Source organism: Apodemus sylvaticus, chromosome 22 (genome assembly GCF_947179515.1).
Source record: "Apodemus sylvaticus chromosome 22, mApoSyl1.1, whole genome shotgun sequence".
NCBI lineage: Eukaryota > Metazoa > Chordata > Mammalia > Rodentia > Muridae > Apodemus > Apodemus sylvaticus.
In genome coordinates this window covers 1,317,548-1,337,391 of record NC_067493.1, presented here as the reverse complement: position 1 = coordinate 1,337,391, position 19,844 = coordinate 1,317,548, and the positions used below count along the sequence as shown (strand labels likewise).

At 34.8% G+C, this 19,844-nt stretch overlaps 1 pseudogene; it reads right to left on the bottom strand.

The window, feature by feature from the left end:
• Positions 1-6,487: 6,487 nt before the first annotated feature.
• On the bottom strand, positions 6,488-19,130 carry LOC127672653 (vomeronasal type-2 receptor 116-like; annotated as a pseudogene).
• Between the last annotated feature and the right edge of the window lie 714 nt (positions 19,131-19,844).

The window sequence follows — 19,844 nt, the reverse complement described above, 5'->3', positions numbered from 1 at the left end:
GATCCTGTACTCACCATGTCTTGATTTCAGCGTTTCCCTGAGGTCCCCTCACAGCACACAACAGCAGAGCTTAGAGCAGGACACAGAGAAGCATTCAAGCTGCACAGCCACAGGGAACACCTCAGAAGGAGAAGGTGAGGGTGAGGGTGAATAAGATCAATCAGCATAAATGTCTAGAAAACATTTCCAATAAAATCATAAATGAAAATTTCCTAAACTAATGAAGGTGCCTGTTAATGTAAAAGAAGCATCCAAAATATCAAACAGATTGTAGAAAAGTGTCTTTGCTGCACAATAATCAAAACAGCAAACATCAAAGGAAAACAATATAAATAACTACTACATAAATAATTAACAAAACTAAAGAAAGAAAATAGCCTGGGACCTAGCCCTGTCCATCCCACAGCCTTTGACCCCATCAGGCTCCAACCTGATTATTTATGTTCCTTGGGAAAGCGCCAGCCCAGACCTCTGTAAACTCTACCAGGTCTTTGTCTTTTCTCAGCCTGGCCTGTCGCGTTAAGGATCAGGATGCAGTTTATTGGCCTGTGAATTCCCTTCCTGTCTCACCAGCTCACAGACAGAAGCAAGGGCCGGCGCACAGCCCAGCGATCCATGGAGGCCAGGCTCGGCTTCTGTTCCCACAGGAGGGTCGTGCCAGGAGGCCACTGTGCCTGCCTGGAGGAGCACAGAGAGGGTTTGCACTCTGCCCCGCTGCTGCAAACTTTCCAGAGTGGGAAGCCTGCACCTTGCCCATCCACTGTCCCTGCCCGGGGCACAGAGAGGGTTTGCACTCTGCCCTGCTGCAAACTTTCCAGAGCGGGAAGCCCGCGCCTTGCCCGGCCACTGTCCCGGCCTGGAGCACAGAGAGAGTTTGCACACTGCTCCCCTGCAAACTTTCCAGAGCGGGAAGCCCGCGTCTTGCCAGGCCTCTCCAAACTCACAGACCACGTCTGCGGAGATGACAGGAGGATAGCTCTGAGTTACTCCGGAGCTCACACACACCCGCAGCTTGGAGCACTATCTTCATCTGAATGCGCACGCAAATGCGGTCCCGTTCTACAATTCCAGACCGGGCTGCTCAGAGCCCTGGAAGCTCAGCAATCTCAGCAGTCGCTAAATGCGCGCACTCACCTCCTTCCCGCCTCTGCCAGACCTCTGACAAACAAGCACATTCAAACTCCCAGCCCACTTTGATTCATAAAAATTAAAGACAGGAAATGACATCATTCCAGGACGCTGGATGCCGGGCGGGCACCACAGTGACGTCGGGGGTGGTGCCAGCGGTTGCCGGGTGACGGACAGGGACGCCAACATGGCGCCCGCCAGGGGCTGAGGTGCATGGTGGGGGGGGGGGAGGCTCGGGGGACGTCAGGGGGCGCAGCCAGCATTTGCTGGGTGACAGTTAGGGAATTCAACATGGCTCCCGCCCGGGGCTGAGATATATGGGTGATGGGCGGGGTTGGCGTGACATCAGGGGCAGGACCAGCAGTCTCTGAGCGACAGACAGTGATGCCAATGTGACATTTTCACTGAAATTGAAGAAATATATTAATATGTGTGTTAAAATTGAAGAATTTGATGTAAAATAATACACATAGATAATACATCAAAACTGCCTGACAAACCATGTAAAAAATTCTAATCAAATTGATGGCTTTCTTGGAAAATATTTCCTATAAAATTGAAGAAATATACAGAAAATTTATTTTGAATTGAGATTTGACATTGAAAATAAATAGACATAAAAAGTTGACAAAGAGAACTAAATGTGTAGGCAAACTCAATTTTACGAATAAATTGAAAAATAATGGGTTAAAATTGAAAAATCTGTTGGAAAATAATAATGGTAAAAAGATAAATTATCTTAATCAAGTACTTAGAAACATTTTCTCATAAAATTCATGATTTTCAAGGAAATTGTTTCTGATATAATTAAAACAATATATAGAAAAATAGTGTTAAATTGAAGATTTTCACTGGATATTATTCAGATAATGTTGTGTACATAAAAACATCCCTAAATAATTGAAAAATTAAATAGAAATATTTTCTGATAAAATTAAAGTTTATCTTAACTAATATCTATAGTGATATTGAAGATATATGTGTGTGTTCAAATTGAAGAATTAATTGGAAAATAATAATAGTAAAATAGTAAATATAGAAAATATACCTAGAACATTGTCCAATAACCTAGAAAAATTTTTTGATAAAATTGAAGATTTTGATGGAAAATATTTCTAATACAATTGAAGTAATATACAGGAAATGTATTATAATTTAAGATATCAGAAATGATAATACAGATAAAATATTATTAGACATATAAACTATTTCTAAACTAATGGAAAAAGGTAGTAGAAACATTCACTGAAAATATTTGTGAAAAAAATGAAGTGGAACTTGAAATAGTGAAGGTTTTAATTGAAAAATAATACAGATAAACAGTAGACATAAAAAGTTCCTAAAATGATTTTAAAATAAACTAGAATCATTTTCTGATAAAATTGAGGGTTTACATGTAAAACATTTCCGAGAAAATTAAAGTAATATATTGAAAAATGTGTTAAAATTGAAGTATTTGTTGGAAAATAATGTTAAAAAAATGTAGATAATTTTATTTTTACTGAATGACCAAGGACATAGAAAAATTTGGGATGAAAGGGAAGATTTTCATGGAATATATTCCTGATAAAATTGAAGAAATACATAGAAAAGAGTGTGAAAGTTGAAGATTTACAAGGAAAGCGATGCTTCTAAAATGATAGAAATAAAAATATTTCTAAATTAAATAATGAGAGAATTAGAAAATTTTGATAAAATTGGAGGTTTACATGGAAAATAATCCTAGCACTGGGCCTTTTTCTAGTTCCATTTAGCTTTGAATTTCATAATTTATTCATGTACATGTCTATAGTAAGCTCCATTTTTTAGACATGTTGAGCACAGAGTCACTGCTCATAGTGAGGAGGAGCAGACATATGAGCAGTGGGAGCAGTGGTGGTTGGTCCTCCCTACAGCTGCATGGGAAGCGTCGGCCAGGTGTAGCCAGATGTTTGCACCTGTGTGGTCCCTTGTGGTGCTCCTCCCTTGCTAGATCAGGCTGTGACCTCGGAATAACTTCACTCTCAGGGATGAATCTGCTCAAAATACTTGGACCAGGGGCTTGCTTGTAGAAATGTCATGGGCAGGATGCCAAACTTGGACAGCCCGGGCCTGTGTTTTGCTTGCTTGATTAAGCACCGCCACATTCTCTGCGACAATTATTTTTCCTTTTAAAGGTGCTTTTGGTAGTTCAATCATAAATACAAATTTACAATCACAAAAGAGATTTTTATGAACCATACCTGAAAGTATGTCTGTTTAATCATTGATAATTTAGACGTGAATTGTAACATGTCAATATTTTTCATTTGTCTGGTGGGCATTAGTTTTTAGGAAATGATTTCTACATACAGGATGCTATCCTGGAGGATTTCATGAAGGGATTGATGCCGAGTTATGGTGTTGTCCTTAATGTCACAGAGCATTTTATTTGATTCATCACAGGAAAAGAGTGGTACAATGTCCATTGATGGTCTTCTCTTTTATCTCTCATTTTTCTATTATTGAACATAGATATCTTTCATACACTATATTCTAATTACCTCTCTCCTCACCCAACTATTTCCAGATTTCCCTATCCATGCCACTTGTTCAAATCCCTACTCTTCCTTTCTTTTCCCTGTTAATAAACTAAACATGTAAACTAGTCCATTATTATTATTATTATTAATTATAAAAAACAAAACCTCTAATAAAACAAAATGAAAAATAAACAGATGAAAAGATACATAAAACAACTAAGAAACCTCAACATACACAAATTAAAATTCCTAAAATGAAATTACATAAAAGCACAAAAGTTTGAGCCACAATACACTTAAATAGGAAGGAACTTTGTGGCATAAAAAAAAAACACACAAAAACAAAGAACAGAAAACAACAAATCAAATGAACACAAAAGAAAATCAAATATAAAAGTCCTGGCATATAAAAGCGTAATGAGACAAAGAAAAACCAACAATGACCTTGAGTTTGTTTTCTGTTTTCCATCTGATTCTGGGCAAAAGGTTTGCCATTCAGATAGTTTGAATACCCCATGAATGTACTATTATTGAGCACATCTTTTGAAAAAAGAGCTTCTTGGAAATCATACCTGAAACCAAGTCTGTTACTTCATTTTTCATATAGACATGGATTTTAATGTCTCCTTTCTCCTTCATCTGGTGGCCATTATGTTTCAAGAAAATGATTTCTACATATATGACGTGATCCTCAACTTCATGTAATATATGCCGATGTAAGTTGTCATCCTTCCTTTCATAAAGCGTTTTATATTATAAAAACTATTAATATTGATTTGGTAAATGGATGTCAACTGGATTGGAATGGGGGTGCAGTTCCATCCTCCTCTCAATATTGAGACCTCATATTGAACAGAACCATGCAGGCCCTGTGCGTGCTGCCACAGTCTCTGTAATTTCACATGTGCATCTATATTTCTTGTTTAGAAATCCTGTTTTCCACGGTGGTTGTTCTCAGTCCCCTCTGGCATGGATAATACTTCTACCTATACTTCCCCAGTGTCTCCTGAGTCCCACGGCAAGGGATCTTATGGAGACATCCCATTTTTTAATGTGTGTTCCAAGTTCTTTCACATTCTGAAAATTGACTGCCTAGGGTTGTTTATATTTGTTCGTATCTATTACAGTAGAAAAAATCTCTGAGGGTGGCTCATAAAAACCCTGATTTTTAAGTATAGCAGATTGTAGTGAACTGTGATTTTACTACTATGTGACCTTATGATTACATAAATACATGCGATTTTACATAGTCTCAATAATTTATATTTCAATATATATATATATATATATATATATATATATATATATATATATATACATATATACATTCAGTAAGAATTAATGAGATAATAGGACATGTGCATTTTAGGAGAGCAAGGACTGGTACAAAGGGTGTCTTGGAGACAGGAAATATAAACAAAAAGAAATTAAATGACAATGTCAAAAATAAACTACCAACAATGACTTTGAGAGAAATGACACTGACATTCATTAACTGATGTAAAGAACTAATGTGCAGGGCTAGAAAGATGGCTCAGCGGTTAAGAGCACGGACTATTCTTCCGAAGGTCCTGAGTTCAAATCCCAGCAACCACATGGTGGCTCACAACCTTCGGTAAAGAGATCTGACGCCCTCTTCTGGTGAGTCTGAAGACAGCTACAGTGTACTTACATATAATAAATAAATCTTCAAAAAAAGAAATAATGTGCATGTTTGTATGTGTAAGAGTAAACTGAAATAACCTTTAGTACTCATATTTTGAAAAAAATTATGAGACCCTTCATCTAGAATGATTTATATCTTCATCAAATTTACTTGTCTTATTGTGGTAAAGGTTTTGTACATGACGTTTCCATTAGAGATTTTACACACTTAAAGAAACACTTTCATTTCATAATGAAATTGTATCTTTTCAAATAAATTTACAGAGCATAATGTTGCATGCACAACCTGAAGACATTGTCCTTTCATAAATTGTTCAAATCTTTGTATGTTATCTGATATTCTTAAAATATTCCTAGTACATTGTAAAGCTATTCCAACGTCCAACATTTCTATGTTGTCATATGCAATACTGTCACTGTGCTTCACAATCTGCTAACATTAACTCTTGTTTTTCTTTTCAAATAAGTGCCTTTTATTGCATGGGGAATCTATGATATTCCAAATCCAAACAGAGGCGATTTACCACTTACATGCCTTAGATTCTGTTGATGTAAAAAACACCATGATCAAAAGAAACATGTGAGAAAAGTGTTTATTTTCTTACGTAACTTGGTTGCAGTATATTCAATGTAGCCAAGGCAAGAAATTGGATGCAAGCACTCCGTAAATGCATGCGGAATAAATTTGATTACAGGCTTCAGGTCCATGCTGTCTGCAGTCCTCTTTTAATAACTCTAAGAACAACTTTAATAGAGGGGGTACTGTCTGCAGTAGGTGCAGTCACATTATATTAATCATTCAAGGCTTACACACACACACACACACACACACACACAAAAACAGCTCAAAATTATGGTAGCCATACCTCAATTCAGATTTACAGTTCTCTATATCGTCAGGACTGTGTACTAATAAATGAAACCCTGTTCCACCAAACTGTGTTAATTGGTGTCACAATGGACAGTGCTGTCCTATTTGTTAGTTCAAGTTTTATATGACTTAAAATTTTTATATGATTCAGTACTACTTTGGTAAAGACAGAGAAAAACTATGCTGAGAATCTTTTAACATTGTCATAAAATGAAAGTTTCAAGGAAGCAATTTATTTTTGTACTTCAGTAGAAAATTTGAATCTTGTCTAACTACAATAACATAACACTTTGGGACAAAGATACACCCTAACAATCCTGCACTAGAAGCCAAGATGGAAAAGACCTCCACAGCCACCATGCTCTTCCCCCTGGTGCTATGGTAGACAGGAAGGAAGGTGATCCAGACACTGCAGAACACCAGCATGCTGAAAGTTAGGAACTTGGCTTCATTGAATCTGTCAGGAAGGTTCCTAGCCAGGAAAGCCAAAGAGAAGCTCCCCAGAGCCAAGGAACCCAAGTATCCCAGGACAACATGGAAGGCAATGACTGAGCCTTTGTTGCAAATAATGACAATCTTTCCATGTTCAGATTGTATATCTCTGTCAATAAAGGGAGGAGATGTTACCAACCAGATGCCACAGAGAACAAGTTGGATCAGGGTACAAATGGGAATGACCAAGTTAGGTACCCCTGATGTCAGCACCCCTCTCATTCTTCTTCCTGGAGTAGTGAGCTTGAAAGCCATGACCACAGTTATTGTTTTGGCCAACACTGTAGAAATAGCCACTGTGAAAAATATTCCAAATGTGGTCTGCTGCAGGATGCAGGTGGCCTTGTTGGGATGTCCAATGAAGAGCAATGAGCAGAGAAAACAGAAGACTAGGGAGATGAGCAAGATGTAGCTGAGAATGCAGTTATTGGACTTCACAATAGGAGTATCCTTGTACTTCACGAAAGTGACTAGTACTAGAATTGTGATGGCTGAGAAGGACAGGGCCATGGAACCTAGAGCTATTCCCAAAGGATCTTCATAAGCCAGAAATGTCACAGCTCTTTGGAGGCAGTGGGTTTGCTCTAAGTTGGCATACTTATCATCTGGACACCTCACACACTGTTGCATATCTGCTGGAGAAAAACAATAAAACCTAATAAGATATCATAATTACTTATTTAATAATTATGTATTTGTATTATTCAGAGGATATATCAATAAATAATTTGGTACTGAGCATCTCATCCATTCCTTCTTCCTGCAGGGACCAATGACATAAGATTGCTGTCTATTAACCTGTATTTTGCGGTGAAACAAAACACCACGATAAGGAGTGGAACAGAAAAATAGTATGCAATAAACAAAAAAGAATAAATATATGATAAATAATAATATGATATGAGATTTTTAAATTCTTCAAACCATGTATTCACTGTCCCCACACAAATGTAGTGTGCAGATATAGTTATTGAATTTTTTGTATTTTGTTTGTTTTTTGGGTTGTACCATTTGTCTGTATCTCCATAAAGGAAGCAGAACATACAGTTTCTCATGCAAGTATTGTCTGCCTGAAGGAATATTTTCGTTCTTGAACCTCTGTGCCTAACAGTTTATCTTTAAAACTGGTATACATGAATGTCCTACTAAATGTATTCTGCATACTATAAAATCAGGAAGCAGCATATTGTGAGAGAAATGCATTGTTTGTAGAAGATAGTGCAAGTTATTTGCTCGACCCAAAAAAAGTTGACATTATTTTACGGATTAAGTATTGAAACATGGAGATTTTAGAAATTCAGTTTCCATGTATGCCATATCATAGTTATAGTTTGGAAAGAGAAGGATTCAAATTCAGCATTTCTTTCTGCATGCAAGCATGTACCTGTTTCATTGGAAACCTCATTTTCTGGGCACTGAACACAGTCAAAGCAGCAGTCTGCTGTTTCTTTCTGATGAATTTTCCTAAATCCAGGAGTACATGGCAAACTACACAAGGAGGAGGGAACCTGAGACAATATATAAATATTATATAATATGTGTTTGAGAGAAAGCATGTGTGTGTGTTTGTGTGTGTGTAGTTCATTTAAACATATATATATATATATATATATATATATATATATATATATATATATCGGATATTAACGGATATGGCTATAAATATTCCTCTGTTTGCCAGTATTTATTACCAATTACAGGCATATTATTATTTTGTATTTCCCTGCAGTACACCAAATGTCACACAATATTTTCTACATTATGTAATACTGTATATATAACTTTCAGGATGCAGCAATTTAAAACTTTAACATCCTACACTGATACATCCAAAAGGAATGCTTACATGACATCAATTTTTTCTCATGATGTATAAATAAAAAAATCAGAATACTGATATTCATGAAGAAAGTATGATAAATCAAGAAAGAATCCTTTGATTAATATGAGCAAAATATTTTACATAAGATTGTCCTAAATTTTTTGAAGTTTAAAATAATATCTTGAATATCCTATTCCTTCATTCCTATTCCTACCCCTTCCCTTGCATTTATGAGACTCCTGCTTCATCACTCTAACAAAATGCTATTCTGGGATATTAAGCTTGCACACGAACAAGAGGCTCCCTTCCCACTGATGCCAGATAAGGCAATCCCCCACAGAAGAGGAAACACCATAGGATAACATGTGAAATGTGAGTACATAAAATAACCAATAAAAAAATATATAAATAAAAAAGGAAACCTTGAATCTGGAGAAAGATTTCTGTTAATTCATACATATTATATTTAATTAGGCAATACATATGTTGTTATATAATTTCTAAATTCCATGGTATACACATAATTTCAAAATTATCATTTTATAAATACACACACACATATTATATATATGATAAGTATATTCCTGTAGAGAATATACATATGGGTGCAACTGAACATGGAATACATAGGCTTTTGATGATTATGATGAGATTTATATAGAGTTCAGAGTTACCATATTTTGGAGCTTGTAACTGAGCATGGTCTCTTGCAAGTGTAGTAATTGGTCTTAACCACAGAGATATTATTTCAGTGCCTTACCTCATATTAATAATATAGATATCTTGAAAACAAGTAAAATTTGTGGTATACATACTGAAGTTCCTCCTGTGGCCCACTCCACATCTTCAGATATATGAAGTTGTTGCATCTGTGGAAAGCAAGGTAAATAGCTTCCTATTTTTACTTTTAATCCAAAGCCTTGTGGAAAATTCCAAATGATGAAAATGTCATATGCTGAACACTGATTTTCCCTATCGTTCATGTTCACCAGTTCTCCAGCAGGGTTAGTAAATACCCTTGTCTTCAGCACGGAAGATACCTAAATGAGATCCATCATTAGATGCTTACCTATGCATATCAATAAAGTGAAGGCAAAATTGATAATTTTGCCTAATTTCTTAATGACTTTCACAAAAGACAGCTGCATTGAAGTAATCCCGTGTAGCAAAATACAATATAACTTATTGATAACTGAAAATTTATATACTTCATATTAATGTTCAATGGTAAAATGTACACAAAAATGATTGCATATAACAAGTAACATGGTGTGTGTGAGTGTGTGTTTGTGTTATTATACTTGTCAAAATACATTTTTAAAATGTAGCCATGAATGAGTATATAAAGAGGAATGCTGAATGTGTGTGCAAATAAAGAATGGCTGTTGGTCTTTCATGTATAGACAGTAAACATATATGAGATAAATAGAAACTTAATAAAATGTACAATCTAATTCATTAGTGGTTTTGTAAATCATTGTTAATTTAAATGAGTAACTATTAGTTACAGCACATGTAGTGATTCTTGAGAAATTACTCTTTAGAATAATATTCTAGTCTGGGCATCACTTAAAGCTTTTTGTTTGTTTGTTTGTTTGTTTTGCAGGTTATTTTTGTTTGTTTTTTTTTGTTGTTGTTCTTTTTTTGTCGAGACATGGTTTCTCTGTGTAGCCCTGGCTGTCCTGGAACTCACTCTGTAGACCAGGCTGGCCTCAAACTCAGAAATCCACCTGCCTCTGTCTCCCAAGTGCCTCCCAGGCATGCACCACCACAATCCAGTACTGAAAGCTTTTATTATCAAACCGTTGGGTCCTATTTTAAGTTTTGTACTCATTGGGTGAAATGTTGAGACATGTTTTAACAAAACTCACTGATATCATAAAAAAATATTGTGTCCTATTAAATGCTTTCCTTGTGTATGGTATTCATGCATGTAAAAGATAAATTAGGGAATTTTGTACTGTAGAAATCTTTCCCCTGAGAGAATAATCTATAACAAATGTGCATGAGTTTCTCTGGATACATTTAAAAGATCATATTGATGCACCTAAGCATAATGAAATGTAAGAAACTTCACCTGATGACAGTCTCTAAATATTCCTTTATGTTCTGCTGGTATTTGAGACTCTACTTGTTGAAGAATTAGTTCATGAAAGGTGTGGGCCAAAGCGTAAACAGCATTATATAAATTGTAACCTTCTTCAATCAGGGCCATGTCATATTTTTGCAGTGCTGACCATTCCAATGTGTTGTTGAATTTAAAATCTTCCATTTTATTTCTGTTCTTAGAGATTGAACAATTAAAATAATTCCATCCCAGTATGGACTCAGAAATGTTTACTGGGTATTTGTCAGTGTCCATAGTTTGCATAAAATATCTAAATTTAGGCATCTCACCTCTGTGGTGTGCAAAAATGAAAGTCCCATGGAAGAAATCAAGGCTGAAATCCTTTTTATTTGTGACAACATCCCATTGCGAAGTTGTGATCCAGATTCTCTGAGCTCCTAAATATCCCCATATTTTAAAGCTGACTTCTAATGTGGAGTTCATTTCACCATAAATGATAACAACCTTTGCTGAAGATGTCATAATTTGTTTATCATATATCGTAGACTTTGTCATGTATATCTGCATGGTTTCTGGGATCACATTCACAAAAGCTAAACAGATCCCATGCCTTTGCATTTCTTCTCTTAAGTCTGAGAGAAACTGAATGCCCTGGTCATTATCTGAGACGACCAGTCCTATCCAAGTCCATCTAAAATGAAGCAGCAAGGAGACCATGCCATGGGACAAATATGTGTCCTTGGTGGCTACCTGATAGACATAGGGAAACTGGTCATGGTCACTTAGGTTAGGATTAAATGGACCAAAGAAAACCTAGAGTGTTTAGAAGAAAGGATAAAACATCCACATGAGGAATATTTTTATTAGACTGTTTGGAGTTATATACAAGTAATGTTGCTCATCTTTCTTAACTCCTAATAAGAATAGTATGAACATACTCTAAATATCCTGTATTATTGTTTTTACATTCTTGACTATTTCTTACAAGTCTGAATTTCCTAGAACACAGTCTTGCCTGTTTATCCAGTACATATATAATCTGATTATTTAACTCCTTAACATATATATTGATATGTACATACAGTGATATATAGTGATATAAAAGTACAGTTTATATATATATATATATATATATATATATATATATATATATATATATATATATATAGTATATTACAATGTAATATATATACAATGTGTATGTATGGGTTGTGTGTGTGTGTGTGTGTGTGTGTGTGAGAGAGAGAGAGAGAGAGAGAGAGAGAGAGAGAGAGAGAGAGAGAGAGAGAGTAGTAGCACACTCATAAATGCATGTCATAAAACTTTTCTTGTTGACACATGTAAAGGGAATTTAATGTTGTTGATTCATTCAGTGTCACACATTCTTACCTGTGGTGACAGAGAAAGAAATGCCAGTTTGGCAGATGTTTTCCATGATGGCCCAATAATGTGTACTGCACAAATTATATATTTTCTACAGATATAATTAGTAAAATACTCCCCATTGTTTTGTTGGTCATATGCTCTATCAAGAAGTCCCAATGTGTCTTGAATTAGACCAACACTGATGCTAAACATCAAAGACATATTGGGTAAAAGATAAGGATTCTCGTTGATCTCATCAGTAGCAAAAAACATTACCAGAAAAAACTCGTAACAACTTGCTGGTATTCTAAAACAAGGCATAGTGATGATTAAGGGAGATATTTGAAACTTAAAATTGCATTTACAGTAAAGTTTATACTATGAGACATGCTAAATTCCTAAATAACTGTCTTGAAATAAGCCTCATGAATGAGGGATCTTTAAAGCTGAATACAATTTAAGAATTTATAGACTTAGAGCACTATGATATGATAGGTATATTTTTGTATTATTGTACTTTGATAAGTAGTTTGTTCTATTTCTCCATGTCATCCTTTAACTAGATTACTATCCTACTGATTAAGACACTATAAAATAATCTTAGATATGTAATTCAATGGATACATTTTAAAAAATGATTTTCTTAAACCACAAAGAAAATATCTAACATATTTTACTTATTTTGTTATAAAAGACCATTTTATACATCAAACATCTTAATAACAGTGTGCATTTTGAGAAGCAAATAATACTTCAAAAACAGTTTTTAACATTTATATTTCTATAATTACATACACTGAAAATAGCAGTCATTTGTACTTAATAATATCCATTCCTGAGTATACTTTATGTAATGGTGAGAAGTAAATTATTTCAAAACACACAATATTATTTAGAAATTAAGCATAGCAAAAGAGCATAAAATGTTAAAAACTGAACTAATAGCAAATACATTGTCACTTTCTCAAAAATTGACCACATACTTGGACAAACTTCAGTAGATACAAGGACAATGAATTAATCCCATGTATTCTATGGGACTGCCTCAGACTAAGGCTGATATTCAATAACAACAAAAAGAGCAAAAATCTCACATACACGTGGAAGACAACAAATTATCTTCTCAATAATGAATTGGTCAGAGAAAAAATAAAGAAATTAAAGATTTTTTTTGAATTCAATGAAAATAAAGGCACAGCCTATCCAAATTATGGAACACAAAGGAAACAATGCTGAAAGAAAGTCTCATAGCTCTGAGTGCCTCCGTAAAGAAAGTAAAGAGATCATATGCTATCAGCTTAGCAACTCATCTGAAAGCTCTGGATCAAAAAAAAAAAAAAAAAATCAAATGTAACCAAAAAGAGAAGACAGCAGGAAATAATCAAGCTCAGAGATGAAATCAACCAAGTAGAATGAAAAATAACTATATAAAAAAAATGAAGCTAGGATCTGGTTCTCTGAGAAAAATCAACAAGATACATAAACAATCAGACTAACCACAGGGCCCCAAGACAGGATCTAAATTAACGGAATCAGGAGTAAAAAGGGAGATATAACAACAGAAACTGAGAAAATAAAAAAAAATCAGATTCTACTACAAATGTCTATATTCAACAAAATGGAAAAAATTGATAAAATTAATTCATTTTATAGACATATATCAGGTACCAAAGTTAAATCAGCACCAGGTAAAATACCAAAAGTGTCCCACAGCTCCCAAAGGATTAGAAGCCTCCCATTCACAAAAAGCAAAGGGCCAGAAGGTTTCATTGCAGAACTCTATCAGACCTTCAAAGATGATCTATTACCAAAACTTTTCATACAATTCCATAAAATAGAAACAGAAGGAGCACTATCTAACACTTTTTATAAAACCACAATTACACTGATACCTAAATTACAAAATGATGTAACAAGGTAAGAAATCTAATGACCAATTTCCCTAACAAATACATATACAAAATTATGCAATAATATTCCCTCAAACCAAATCTAATAACACTTCAAAAGAATTATCCAAAAGGAACAAGTAGGCCTAATAACAGGGATACAGGGATGGATCAATATGGGAATCTATCAAAATGATTCACAATATAAACAAACTCAAAAATATCTTGATCATCTTATTGGATGCTGAAAAAAAACTTTTGACAAAATTCAATACCCCTTCATGTAAAAGTCTTCGAGAGATGAGAAATTCAAGGCACATACCCAAACATAGTAAAAGCAATATACAGGAAATGAGTAGCCAACATCAAAATAAATGGAAACTTGGAACAACCCCACTAAAGTCAGGGACTAAATAAAACTGCCCACTCTCTCCCTCTCTATTCAATATAATACATGAATTTCTAGCTACAGCCATTAGACAACCAAAGGAGGTGAAAGGGATAAATGTTAGGAAGGCAGTAGTCAGCCTATCACTATTTGTAGATTATATGATAATATACTTAAGTGACCCCAATAATTCCACCAGAGAACTCTTAAGGTGATAAACAACTTCAGTGAAGTGTCTGGATATAAAATTTACTCAAACAAATCATTAGCCTTCCTCTACCCAGATGATAAACATGCTGATAAAAAAATTAGGGAAACAACATCCTTCACAATAGTCACAAATTATATATATATATACCTTATATATATATATATATATATATATATATATATATATATATATATATATATATACATATATATATACCTTATATATATATATACCTTATATATATATATACGACATCAAAGAACACCTTAAAGTTGGAAAGTCTCCCTTACTCATGGATTGGCAGGATTAATATAGTAAAATTTGCCATCGTGCTGTAAGCAATGTAAAGATTTGATGTTATTGCCATCAAAATTCCTACTTAATTCATCACAGTGTTAGAAAGGGAATTTGCAAATTCATCTGGAATAACAAAAAACAAGGATAGAGAAAATAATTCTTAACAATAACAGAACATCTGGGGGAATCACCGTCTGTAATTTCACATTGTATTACAGAGCAGTCCTGATAAAATCTGAATGATATGGGTAAAGACACAGGTAGATTGTTTAAAGGAACGGTATTGAAGTCACAGAAATGAACACATACAACTATAGTCATTTGATCTTTGATAAAGAAGTTAAAATCACCCAGTTGGAAAAAGACAGCATTTTCTAGATATGGTGCTTGTTCAATCGTCAGTCATTATGTAAAATAATGCAAATCGATTCACTCTTATCTCCCTGTAAAAAACCCAAGTATAAGTGAATCAAGAACTTACAGGTAACACCAGTTGCACTGAATCCAATGGAAGAGATAACGGGGAAGAGCCTTGAAAACATAGACACAGGGGAAATTTTTCTGAACATAAAATCAATGGTTTATGTTCTAAGATCACGAAAAGACAAATGGGACTTCATAAAACTGCAAAGCTTCTGTAATGCAGAGGACACTAATAATAGAACAAAACAGCAGCCAGCAGAGTTGGAAAAAAATCATTACCAATCGTACATGAGATTGAGGGTTAATATCCAATACTTACAAAAAAACTCAAGAAGTTAAACTCCAGAGAATCAAATTACCTATTAAAATTGGGTACAGAGCTAAATTAATAATTCTTAATGATGGAATATCAAACAGCCTAGAAGCATCTAAAAAATTCAACATCTTTAGTTATTAGTGAAATTGAAATCAAATCATCCATCAGATTCAACACCAGTTTGAATGGCTAAGATCATAAACTCAGGGGACAGCAGATACAGGGGAGGAGGTGGAGAAAGAAGAACACTCCCCCATTGCTGGTGGTATAACCATATAACTGCAAGCTGGTATAACCACTCTAGAAATCAGTCTGGCTGTTCTTCTGAAAATTGGACATAGTACTACCTGAGGATACAGCTATACCACTCCTGGGCATGCTCCTAAAAGAAGCTTCAACATATAATAAGGACACATACTTCACTAACTTTATAGCAGCCTTATTTATTTATTTTTTGTGTTTTTTGTTTGTTTGTTTGTTTGTTTTTGAGATAGGGAGTCTCTGTATAGCTCTGGCTATCCTGGAACTCACTTTGTAGACCAGGCTGGCCTCAAACTCAGAAATACACCTGCTTCTGCCTCCCAAGTGGTGGAATTAAAGGCATGCACCACGACTGCCCAGCAGCCACCTTATTTATAATAGCCAAAGCTGGAAAGAATCCAGATGTCCCTCAACACAGGAATGGATACAGGAATGGCACTATATATGTATCAAAAACAATGACATCATGAAATTCGCAGGGAAATGGGTGGAACTAGAAAATATCATCCTGAGTGAGGTAACCCAGTGACAAAAGTACACACATGGTATTCACTCACTTATAAGCGGATATTAGACCAATAGCTCAGAATACCCAAGATACAATTCACAGACAAAATGATGCTCCAAGAGAAGGTAAACCAAAGTGTGGATGCTTCTTCAGTTCTTTCTAAAAGAGGGAAGAAAATACTCATGAGAGGTAAAGTGTAGATAATAGAGTGAAAGAAAGGCCATTCAGAATCTGCCCAACCTCAGTATCCATTCCATATAGGGTCACCAAACCCAGACACTATTGTGGATGCCAAGAAGTGCTTACTGACTGGAACCTGATATAACTGTCTCCTGAGAGGCTCTGCCAGAGCCTGAGAAACACAGAGCTAAATGCTTAAAGACAAGTATTGGATTGAACATGGGTTCCCCATCGGAAGAGTTAGAGAAAGGACTGAAGGAGCTGAAGGGTTTGCAACACCATAGGAAGAACAACAATAACAACCAACCAGACCTCTCAGAGCTCCCAGGTACTAAGCAACCAAACAAAGAGTACACATGGAGGGAACCATGGCTCTGATTGCATGTGAAGCAGAGGATGGCATTTTAGGGCATCAATGGGAAGAGAGGCCCTTGGCTCTGTGAAGGCCTGATACTTCAATGTAAAGCCAGGGCAGTGAGGTCGCTATGGATGGTTGTCAGAAAAAATTACCTTCATAAAAACAGGGGTGGAAGAATGAGATTGGGAGTTTCTGGAGGGAAAAGAGGAAAAGTTACCATTTGAAACTCAAATAAAGTAAATATTCAATAAAAGAAAAGTATATATATGTATTCAAAAGTTCTTATGAAATAACACCTGGCATTGTGAGAGTATTTTTAAAATGCATATTATACCTGTGTATACTGCCTAACAATCACTATACTTAAAAATGATAATCTGTGATCTGGGTTACAAGGAAAGATATTATTTTATCAATAAGAATATGTTACACATTTTTAAACAATTAAATTGAGAAGGTAAATGTTATAAAAATTCTAAGTTCACGTACAGTGAGAAAAACTATCAATAAAATTTCCATGATGTTTGTAGAACAATATTTTAATATTATCAAATATTAATATGCATACAATAGAATATTGATTTTAAAATATATTTTATTTATATTCTTTATCCAGTTCAAACTCTACAAAATGGTGTAATACATCACATACCCAAATTTTTAATCTTTGAACTCTTTCATGCATTAATTTAATGTTAATTTTTACTGTGTTGTTACTATCTCAATTTCTAAAAATCCTATAGGATTTCTCTTAAAGCCTCAGTGTTCCTCATTCTTTGCAATCTTTTAAATGATGTCTGAGCACAGTGATATTCTCTCCATAAGAAATTTGATCATCTGCCCCAACACAGTTAGCAGTTTATCTGTTATTATTAGTTACTACCTCTCTTCCAGAGTAAACACATAAAACATGCTCTTTTGATGAAATTTGCATTGTAATTGAGTCTTTGGAGCAAAGTTTTTATTTCTAAACCTGAAAAGTGTATTGGTACAGTTTGCATACTTGTAACGTTAAACCATATTATGGCTTATAAAACTGTCACTAAAGAAAATTTCCACTATTTTTCCAATGAGATGCAGAAAATCAAGAATCCATAAGAAATGAAATTCATACTCACCTAACACAAAAGAACAATAATGTAAAGCACTCTCAGTATCAACCTGTACAGTACATTCGGGCTACAAATTGGAAAACATATCCTTTAAATCCCAAAGTCATGAAAATGTAAGAGTAAGAGATATGATGAGCCTCAGAGACAGAAAAACACAGGAAATCTTGATTCATGATAGAAAGAAATACCAAGCACATTGATTATCTAAAAGATGAGTTGTTTCAACACACATTCCCTTAATATCTGCAGGCACAAACAGCAACATCTCATATTTAAGATCTCAGACATTGAGGACAGCTTCTTCTAAAAAAATGAAGTACATTTATTTTCCTAGATTTTCTCTAATGCTATATCCATTCACTAGTTAACAGAAAAATTGACCATCTGATCCTGAGAGTAAGCCTAATTTGTGTCTGGGTATTTGTGTAATTGGACCAAAGTTTATTCCGGTAACAGACTATGAATCCTGTCAGTCTTTTCCCACATTCAGCTTCAAATCCAGAATTTCAGGAGATGCTCATTTGAGGACTATTATATAAATCATATGACATATATATTCACAAGTATTTATTTAATGTTATACTTGTTATCATACATAGTAAACCAACACATACAAATATTTCAATGAATGAATGTATGCCTAGCTGTTAGAGACCCAAATTTGATAACAATTTTATGAAGGCATTTAGATGCATGGTCATACAAGAATCACTGGCAGGCAATTGAATATAGGTAGGGACGCAGTCTCTTTACCTTGAACTCTTGAAAAAGGTAGGAATTGTGAATTCATGGTAGATGAAGAGACATCGTTCAATACATGATATCAAGAAAAACTCAACAGAGCGAATCAATAATCATTTTCTAACATTGAGAACTGGAGCCTAATATATTAAAGCTAAACTAAACTGTGATACATTTGAAACTATTAAAATAGTGATTGGTGTAATAATTAATTTTCAGCATTATAAAAATTACAAGAGTTAGAACAGGACAGAAACCCACAGTTTGTGTACACAGCTAAATATTTTCAATTTATGACATTGATGCAGGAATAAAGTTAATGACTTACCTAAAATAAATAATTTTATTGTACAAATTGTCTTCAATAGGTCCCTCACGTGTCCAAAGGTAGAAACCACGATCATTTCTCAAATCTACATCATTATCTTCATTGTTCTTTATCCTCCAAAAGCAAATGGGTTCTGTCAAACAGCACAAGATGAGAGAAAAGTTCAGGAGGAAAATTGAAATAGAGGAACCACACAGCTTCTTCATGTCTGCTAGGCTTTCTGATGGAGCAGTTGTGAAATCTGTTTCTTATGCAGTCAAACATCACACAGACATTTACAACTAAGCGTCTGTTTTAAGGCTACTACTGTCTGCCAATCCACTTAAATATATTCACTGTTCCTTTCCATTCATCCTATGTCATGCTCCCTGGATGCATTGATAAAAATTCTGGCCTCAAGCTCTACATCTGAGGTCTGAAAACTTTTTATCAAAACATTTCTGAAAACATGTTTTGTAGATCATGCTCTCTATCCTCAGGTGCCATGATGTCATTCATATTTCTGAAAACATGTTTTGGAGATCATTTTCTCCATCCTCAGGTGCCATGATTTCATTGGTATACCTAATTCCCAAGTACAAACTTTTCTTGGGCAGCTTGGACCAGAATATGTGCCAACAGCCATATGGAAAAACACAATAGATTTTAACAGAACTTCCATAGACAAGAGTTTAGAAGGTAATAAAAGTTCGATATCATTCACACTGTGAGAAGAATCATGGGACATTGTGTCTTCCTCTGTCTAGGGTAGGGAAGCACAGTCTCACAGGACACACTGAACCAGGAGTTGAACATTCTCTCTGTTGTTCATATTCTATTGTATGCTAGTCATATTTACAAAATATCTTCAAACGTACTGTGATTCCTGTCATCTGGAGAACATGCTATTATGCAAAATTCAAAATGCCTCGATTATAAAG